Source organism: Theobroma cacao, chromosome 7, assembly GCF_053813885.1.
Source record: "Theobroma cacao isolate CCN51 chromosome 7, ASM5381388v1, whole genome shotgun sequence".
NCBI classification, from domain to species: domain Eukaryota; kingdom Viridiplantae; phylum Streptophyta; class Magnoliopsida; order Malvales; family Malvaceae; genus Theobroma; species Theobroma cacao.
Window position 1 is genome coordinate 36,867,305 of NC_142645.1, and position 10,449 is coordinate 36,877,753.

Consider the following 10,449-nt stretch of genomic DNA (forward strand, 5'->3'; position numbering starts at 1 on the left):
TACGCTTCCACAAGTTCAAAATGTGCACAGTGATTGATGTCCCTGATGACTCAAGCCTTGGCCAATCCATCTGCCAGAGAGTTCGCCTCACGCCTGATATGCTTGAAGGTGATGCCAATGTTGTTCCCAATAAGAGTTTCAATGGCATTCGAAGTGAACTCCACTTTCCAAGGGACTTTGGTGTTGTCCTTGACCCAAAGGATGGCATTGGTAGGAATCACTTTCAACCTCCAGCAGGTCGCTAGATGTCCATGGTGATGCAAAAAGCAAGTTCAAGTCCCTGATGGATGGCTTGAAGTTCAGCAAAGTTAGAGTCTTCAATGTCTCTGTGGCGAGAAAAGGTTCCTCTTATGTAACCGTGGTGGTCTTCTCATTATTATCTCCTCAAAAAAATTCTTCCTGTAACCAAATTAAATAAAATTGAAAAGTACAGCTTCATAAGCCAGCAAATTCAGCTTAATTTATATATTATTCTTTTTCCAATTGCAAGCAATTTAATACCAGCTCCCCTTATAGAATCAATGATAGCTTTGACCTTGCCATGATATGTTTGTTTTCTCTTCAAGGAAACAGAAACGGTAGGTATAGTAAAAAGAATAATACTCATGTTCATCTGTATAATAAAATTATAATTTAAATTAATTAAAGTAGAAACGTAAAAATAATATCAAATTTAATGTATATATGTATCAGTAATAAATTAAAAATTGAATCTTAGAAAACAAACATTAGTTATATTAGAATGCAAAAAATTTGAAAAAAAAAAAACTCTACTTAAGCCATCAAATGTTACAGATCCCATGTCAATAACAAATAGAAAGATCTTAGATAGATAAATATGAGGTTTTTTATATTTATCAAATATATTTTTTAAGTTGAAAATGTGAACATAAGGCACTAAGTACTTAGAACATATATAAACTTGGATCATTTTTATTTGGCCTTGCACTTTAATAGACCAGACTTGGAGCCTAAGCAGAGGAAGCATAGACCTATGCTTATCTAGCCATCTGTTTTATGGTGAAAGGCCCATACCTGAAAATGTCTTCAACTAAGCTAAACAAAAGCTTGTAAGATCTCAGAAGTATTCTTCAACTATACATGAAAAGAATCGAGGAGTAGATAGTGATGGAGTGGCTAAGTTAATGAAATAGCATGTGCACAACAGTTTTTATATTGAGGGCATAAACCCAATTTGTCATATATACGTAGTACCCAACCACTGAAAATCACACCTCAACCTCTACAAGTGATCAAACCCTCTATATTAGAAACAAAAAAAGGGCAATATATTATGTATAATAAAAGGAAGACGAAGAAGAAAGTGAGCTTGGATTTGAAGATCGCCCATCCTCCACCACTCTTGATGCTAACTCTCCACTCCCCGGCTCAGTTGCCGGCTTACCTCTTTCTGGGTCCCATCTCTTCCTTTTGTTTTTTTTTCCTTTTTTTTTTCTCTCTATCTCCATGTTGATGTTGGTGTTTACGGGGGGTTTTATACAGTATTCAAGAATAGGTAAAATTGGCTTCAAGGCAAGCCTTTCAAATAGACGTCTATCTTTAAGACTTATTTCGCCTCCACTACATGATATGCAAAAGGGAATAATGCAAATAGTCTCAAGGATACAATGAAGCCAACGTCTAACTTTTGTATTGCACTTACGAAGTAGACTGCTAGATACATCGAGGGTTTGCAAAGTTGTTTAGCCTTAGAGCCTACTTTCTGCAGCAAGTAGATTATAAGGAATTTGGAAGCTTTTGTAGATGGTGGGAACTTTAAGTGTTTATGTTTATAATAAAACACAACACTTATCTTGCTCTCCACTTTTCTGCTCTTGTTTGTCTCTGAATTTTGGTGTGTCAAAATGGTTGGCAACAAGTCCTTTATATAGGCTTCAAAGTGTCTCTTCTTTAAGGACACAACCTTTTCATAAAGACACATTTTTGTCTAAAAGGCATCTTTACATTTTGCCAACACAACTTTTAGATATAGTTATTGTTTCAATAGTCATCTTATGAATAGATAACTATTCATCCCATAAATTATAACCTTTGAGTTATAACTTGAAACAATAACTTTTCACTTTAACTTTTGAGCAATGGTGTCTTTTCAACACGTCTCATAACTTTTGGATGTCATTTTCCAAGAGACATAACTATTCACATGGAAACATGTCTATATCTAATAGACACATTATGTCACTTTTTGTGACATATTTTGAGCTAATGATAGCTTTTCATTATGTGAAATAACCTTTAATTTTAAAAATACACCAACAATCCCCCACCATTTCAAAATTTCTGAATACCAACAACTTTGAGAAACTTGTGCATAAATGAAGGTATCCCGCAAATTTGAACTTTCACTTAGTGAGTGTGGTTGGTTCTAGTTTGAGTTGAGTGGTTGATCAAGTATTGAACCATCGATTCTTCATTAACTAGTCGGGCCACTAAACACACACAAGTTTCCTTGCATACATTGTATCTAGTTTTTTCAACATGTTTATGCCCTTGTGTTTTACATCCATTCATGAGTGTTGTCGAAGTCAACCCTTTAGCTCCTAGAAGCGGCCACACTTCCACTCACATAGGTAACCTCCATCGAAAGTACCTCGTAATTATAGTACTTCAACATATACATGTTATGGGCCTATTAAGAACTTTCGTTCAACCTTACTTTACACATTACGGGAACCAAGCACTATACACCTTGGGATGAAAAATATAATTTAGTGCTTGCAATCACCATGTGGTAGAATAGTCAGTACCCGAGACTTGCAGGTTGGCCACAAGCATCGAGGTGAGCTCCCACCATTAGCGATTTAATTAATAGGCTTGAAACCCATCCCTCTTAAGGTCTTTATAACCAGGTCCTTTTCAAGACCTTTAGTAAATGGATCTACTAAATTTTCACTAGACCTCACATAACTTATATGACTATACCGTCACTAATTCTTTGCCTTACAATCCTATGTCGAAGTCCAATATATCGACTCTTTCCATTGTAAGCTTGATTATATGCCTTTGATACAGTTGCTTCATTGTCGCAATGTATCAAGATTAGTGTCATTGGCTTAGGCCACAACGAAATTTCATAGAGTAAATCTATAAACCATTCCGCTTCTTGGGTGGGAGATGCTAAGGCTATAAATTTAGCCACCATGGTGGAATCCGCTTGACAAGATTGTTTCTTAGAACCCCAAGAAACAGCAGCCCCACCAATTGCAAAAATCCATCCAGTCGTGGATGTGTAATCCGTTCTATTTGAGTTCAAACTTGGATATGTATACCCTTCTAAAATCGAAAGAAAACCTAAATAACAGATGCCATAATTCTTTGTACTCTTTAAGTAGCTTAGAACTCTATGAACAGTATACCAATGCTTTTTACTCGGATTACTTGTAAATCGACTTAGCATCCCAACCGCAAAAGCAATATCTAGCCTTGTACAAACCATTGCATACATTAGGCATCCAATCACCTTTGCATATTCATTTTGTGCTATTGGCTTCTCTTCGTTGGGTATTAGCCTTAGATTATAATCATAAGGCGTAGTCATTGGCAAATAATCTGACTTGCCATACTTCATTACAATTGTAAAACTCGACCCTATAAACACATGTCATGGCTTACATGCACTGAGTAGCATGTTATTATGCTAGGAAAGTCTTAAGAATAGACGAAACCCGGTATTGTACCTAACAGTACACTTGAGTTGATTTAACCTCGAACTAGTTCAAATAGGAATCGTAGGATGAAATTTAATATTTTACAGTCTAGGAATAACTAAAAATGATTGTTCGAAGTTCGAGGGTTCAATTGGGAAAAAATTGAAAATTGTGATGGTTAGGGGCAAAATCGTTGTTTTGCCACCTAAGATAATAATTTGATCATGGAGTGAAAATTTTGACCAAGATTAACTATTTGGAGTATAATTTAATGATAGGAAGTGAAAATTTTCAATTTCGATAATTTTCGAAACATAGGGGCAAAACGGTAATTTTATCGTCCCGGGGTAAAAACCGTAATTTTCACCACCCAAAACTTGTCAAAATCATAAGATTTATTTATTTTTGGTATGAATAACTATGGTATTTTAAGTGGTGAAAAATTGAAGTTTAAAAGACGAAATTTTAAAAACGGGCCAATGGAAAAGTGACACATGGCACTTTTTAATGATTTAATATTATTTTAATGAAAAATCAGCCCATTTAAACCCCATATTAAGTGATGGCCGGCCATAAGGAGAGAACAAGAGAGAAAATAGAGAGGAAAGGAAGAAAAGCGAAAAACCAAAGGAAAACTAGAAAATTCAAAGGGAAAATCGCATTTTTCGTTCGTTTACGCGTCTAACGGTAAGATTTTTCGACTTTAGCTTGATTTCTACCTTTCCTATGCCTTTATTTCCATTTAGCATGGTTGAGGAGAGAGATCAAAAAGTGAAACCAAGGGCTGGCCGAATTTCAAGGGGAGAGATTTTGAAAATTTGAAGTTTTGATTCTTAGTTAAATTAATAGTTTTAGTTGGTTAAATGTGTATAGAAATCAAATTGGGCAAGAAAGCATGAAATTCTCACAATACCCACCCTTGGCCGAATATGCATTGATGTACAATGATGATGAACTGATCTTTATTCTAAGAGAAATAAAGAGAAAATGATGAAAAATGGTCAAATGTGATAGAAAAACAAAGTGGAAAATTAACCGAGTAAATGTCCCATTTTTGACTGAATTTTCCAAGGAGGAAAGTGAGCTGATTTTGGTGATTTTAGAAGTTTATTGGCTGATATTTAATGGTTAGAAATGTTGGAGAGAAAATGGGACAATTTAGAGCTAAAATGGAGCGCGTTAGCAATTTAATCGGTAAAGTGCCAAAAATAGGTTAATACCGCGTTTAAGCCGTTTTAGGCTATTGCATTTCATACCATGCATTAGTATAGGATTTAAGCCAATTATATAGTGATTTAGCATCAATGTGGTGAATTGGGTAAATTTTGCAATGTGTTTTGGAGGAAAGCCTTCCGGTAAAGGTAAGGAAGTCGTACCTGACAAACAGTGATTGGGGTACCTAAAAAGCAATTAGTTTGTACAAACGGTAAGTAAATCTATTATTATTGTAAATTATCTAGAGTTTATTTTTAAATGCTCTTCATGGATTTTATGAAATGAAAATGAGATTAAAATGGGATTTTTGATGTTTTAGAAATAAATGTGACAAATAAAAATATATTGTGTTGATTATGAAATTGAGTAATTGGAGGCTGTCAATTATTTTGAAATATATATTTTCCTATGAATGACTTATGGTATATGAGTATATGTGGCTATATGTTATAATTGCATTGGGAATTTATGTAAGCTGTCTTTTACTATGCAAGCTGGGTAAATAAATAAAAGCCACGTTATACTGTCGAAATTTTATTAAAATTGGTGGGTTTAGTCACTACAGTGACGGGTTTCCATGGATTGCCTATTAGAGGGGCAAGGTAAACCCGGTTATATAGTTACTCCGGTAGTAGAGGCGATGAGGGTAACTCTCGGGGTAGTATTAGAGCTCACTTCACGTCAAACCCCCACGTGAATGTGTAACTCGGCCAACACCAAGGAACGGCTTGTTTTAAAAATAAAAATGTATTCCACATGTAAATATCTTAACAACCTTGGTGGACTCGGTTAGATGCCTCGGCCAAGGTATCCCCGAGGATTAGTTTTGGCTTGAGCCTTGTTTTTAATAAAAGTCAGAAGCCTTAACAACTGTTTTGGTAAATTGCAAATATTTTATGGTTTAAGAAATAAATTGAAAACCTTATGAAATGGTTTGTAATTTGTTGTTTAAACTTGCCTCCATGTTACTCGCCTTTACATATTTATGATAATGTCTGTTTACTCATTGGGATTGCAAAATCTCACCCACCTCCTTTCCAAATATTTCAAGCCTGTGGTAGCTTGTAGATACCGATTTTGTCGAGGATTCCAGTTAACCCCTCTATCTCACAGATAGTAGGTTACTATCACCAACACTTGGTGTATTTAGGGACCACTTGTCATTGTAATTATTATTGTACATTATAACTTTGTAAATTATTGTATGTATGAATTTATTTTACTTCCACATTACAAAAGATTTTTACACGTGTTTCTATAAATATTGTTTTATATAAAAATGCTATATTTTAATCAATATTTTGAATAGTAATATTTGTCTATAAATCCTTTTAAAATAATTTTATCTTTTAATTTACTTGAGCCGGAAATGACTGGTAATTGTTTAAAACGGAATGTTTAACAACGATTGCTCACAGGAAAGGCAAGGAACTGATACGTAAGCCTTGCGGGGTTCCGATTGGCATTCCGGGTAATGAGTGTAAATCAGGACGTCGCGGCGGTTGTCATGGGCCTGAGGGAGGTTCCGGGTCGTGACAACAATCTTTTCAATGTAATGAGATTGAGACAATGTTAGGCCATTATTGTCTCTCATTATCCTTATACCAAGAATAACATCCACTATACCCATGTCTTTCATGTCAAAATTCTTTGACAAGAACCTTTTTGTGTCTTCCACTTGTTCCAAATCGGTACCAAAGATTAACATTTCATCTACATATAAACAAATGATGACACCTCTATCATTATGGAACTTACTATAGACACATTTGTCAGATTGATTGATCTTGTAGCCATTAGCTAGCACAACCTCATCAAACTTTTGATGCCTTTGTTTAGGCGCTAGTTTTAATCCATACAAGGACTTTATAAGATTACACACTTTCCTTTCTTGACTAGGAAAGACAAACCCTTCAAGTTGTTCCATATACACTTCTTCATCTAATTCACCATTTAGGAATGCTGTTTTAACATCCATTTGGTGAATTACCATCTTATATATATAGATGCAAGTGCCATAAGCACTTTAATTGTAGCTAATCTTGCTACCAATGCATATGTATCAAAATAATCAACACCTTCCTTTTGTTTAAAGCCTTTTGCCACTAGCCTTTCTTTAAACTTTTCTACAGTTCCATCAACTTTCATTTTCTTTTAGAAAATCCACTTACAACCTATTGGCTTGGAACTTGGTGGAAGTTTTACCAATTACCATGTTTGGTTTCCCATTATTGAGTCCATCTCATCTTGTATTACTTTTCTCTAAAATGAAGTATCTCGAGACTTCATTGCCTCCTCATATGTTTAAGGATCACCTTCACCTTCTACATTAAAGTAGTAACGTAGGTATTCACATGTTTCCTCTCTTGTACCTTCTACTAAGCACATGAGGAAATTGGATCTATATGTCTTTGTTTTTCTAATTCTTTTACTTATTCGAAGCTCAATAGTTTTCTCGTCATTTTTTGAGAAACGATCGCTCTTTGTTACTTACTCCTTGGGTCTTGGAATTGATTTAAACCTTGTTTCATTAAAGATAACGTCTTTTGATTCTATGACCGTATTAACGAAATATAAATCATTGGGCTCTATCACCATGAAACGATATGCTTTACTACGTTCATCATATCTTATAACTATGCATTCAATTCCTTTTTCACCCAATTTCCTTTTCTTTGGCTCTGGAACTCTTTCTATGGCTCAACATCCCCAACTCTTAAATAATGAAGGATTGGCTTTCGTCTTTTCCATAGTTCATAAGGAGTAGTTTTACTCTTTTTGTTTAGGATTCTATTTAGTGTATGCCAAGTTGTTAATAAGGCTTCACCCCAAAATCCTTTTCCCAAACCTGAATTAGGAAGCAAAGCATTGACCATATCCGCAAGAACTTGATTCTTACGTTCCGCTACACCATTTTGTTCTAGTGTGTATGGAGCGGTGGTCTCGTGACTAATTCCAATGGACTCAAAATACTCAGGATCATAATATTCATCTCCTCTATCACTTCATAAACATTTAATAAACAATTCACAACACAATTCAACTTCTCTTTTATAAATTATAAATTTCTCCATTGCTTTATCTTTAGTATGCAATAAGTAAACATAGCAATATTTAGAGAAGTCATCAATAAATGTTATGAAGTATTTCTTTCCACTGATAGAAGGAGTACTATGCATGTCACAAACATCAGAATGTATTAATTCAAGTAATTTTGTGCTTCTTTCTACCTTAGGAAATGAGCTTCTTGTGATTTTAGTGACCATACATGTCTTGCACATATCATTATTTTCATCAATGTTAGGTATTAATTCTAATTTAGCCATTTCATACATTCTTCTATAATGAACATGACCTAATCTATTATGCCATAAATTAGTTAGGACTACTTTACTATCATGAACATTAAATGAGGCATCAAAATAAATAGAACTAGTAATATTCTTATTGACATTAAGCATAAACATGTTTTCACAATAATATCCGCTTCCCACATAATGTCCACCTTTTGTAAAGATGAACTTATCCACTTCAAATATTAATTTGAAGCCATATTTATTCAACAAGCCACTTGACACAAGGTTCTTTCTAACTTCCAGAACATAGTAAACATTGTTTAGTATAAGTATCTTTCCAGAAGTAAACATAAGTTCCACGGTGCCTTTTCCTTTCACTTGTGTAATGGAGAAATTTCCCATGTATAACACGTTTCCATCATTAACTTCTTCCAAAGTCTTGAAGAAGCTTTTGTTGTTGCATACATGATTAGTTGCACCAATGTCAATCCACCTGTCAAGCCCGACCTTATAAAATACTTGCAATGTCATTCATATGATTGACAATATACTTGCATACTTGGAAAGCCCCGAAAGAAAAATCGTTAAAAGATGATAATGTACCAAATGGTACAATTAAGTTAATTTAAGCATCGAACTAGATCAAATAGAGAATTTAAAATGAAATTAAGAATATTAAAGTCCCAGAATAGTTTAATATGGTAATTTGGAGTTCGAGGATCAATTTGGAGTCAAACCGAAATTTTCACTATTCAAGGGCAAAATAGTCATTTGCCACCTAGGGACACAATGGGAATTTTTAGAACAGATTTTTTTTGGCCTCATTTGACTTATTGGAGTATGATTTGAGGTTTAGAAGTGAAAAAGTTTAATTCTGGTGATTTCTAGAGTGTAGGGGCAAAATCGTAATTTTGCACCCACGGACAAAATTTGAGATTTTGAGGGAATTTAGATCAAATTTGACAAATTGGAGAATGGTATGAGTATAAGGGATGAAAAATATGTCTATGGGCAATTTTTCAATTTTTGGGGCAAAAATGTAATTTTGGACTTTTACGGGGGTCAAAGTGTAAATTTTAAAAAATTACTCCACCAAGACTTTGGATAAGTCTGAGAATTTTATCTAAGCTATGGATATGTGGGACAAGTGTATGGTGAAAATTTGGAAACAAATGGATAGCTAGAATTTAAGGAATTAATAAAACAAAAAAAATAAATAAAATAATATTATATTATTTTAGCCTTTAAAAAGGTCAAAATTTCCAGAATTCTCATCTTCTTCAAGCTGTTCAAACCAGGAGAGAAAAGGGGGAAAAGAAATAAGAATCCTAGCTGAAAAATTTGGAGAAAATCAAGAGAAATCAAGAAATCAAGCATTAAAAAGGTAAATTTCATTGATTTTCCTTGTGATTTTCACTACCCATGCATTTTTTCTCATTTCCATGCAAAATTAGAAAGTGGGTATGGACACCCATGCTGGCCAAACCTCCATGGATGAGTTTTGAACTTGCGTTTTGGTTGATTTTAATCGAATTAAGTGATTTTAGTTAGGTTATATTGAAATATAGCAAAAATAAGTCAGAGATATAATTTTCTCCCTTTGAAACCCATTAAGCCAAATTTTCTAGGGGAATATTGGCTGCTGATCTTGATGTCTATTTGAGGAATTATGATGAATAATGATAAATTATGAGCCTAGAAAAATAATGGGAATTTTCGGAGCAAAAATACGAATTTTTACCCACTAGGGGTATTTTCGTAATTTACTGTCGAGACTGATCATTTGCACCATACTGAGGGACATTAAGTGAATTTGGGTGCAATTGAGGTATAGAAACTGAAAACAATTAATTTGGAGTTTAAACGGACGTGTATATTGATTTATCGGGTAAAAGATCGAAATAAGCTAACACCGCGTTTAGGCAAAATTTAGACATTTTGCACTTCATATCATGCATTAGTAGTATAAATTAGTTTATTTTGGTTTAGTACCAAAGTAGTAAACCTCTTAGTTGTGCAATTTGTCAAGGTGACGAATCCTCTAGCAAGGGCAAAGAAATCGCACCCGAGGAGTAATAGTTGGAGTACCCGAATTTAGTTTTCGAAAACAGTGAGTAACCTTATCATCATTTTAATTATCTAAAGTATGTTTTTATTTGGTTTTGGTGAATTTTATGAAAATGATTTCAAATGGTAAATTTTTATGTTTTGTAAACAAAATGAGTTTAAATGAAAATATTTTATAAATTGTCTTGAAACGAAATAACGAT

The 10,449-nt window shown here is 34.0% G+C and overlaps 1 pseudogene; it reads right to left on the minus strand.

Moving 5' to 3' along the window:
• Positions 1-2,929: 2,929 nt before the first annotated feature.
• On the minus strand, positions 2,930-3,589 carry LOC148761856 (secreted RxLR effector protein 161 pseudogene; annotated as a pseudogene).
• Between the last annotated feature and the right edge of the window lie 6,860 nt (positions 3,590-10,449).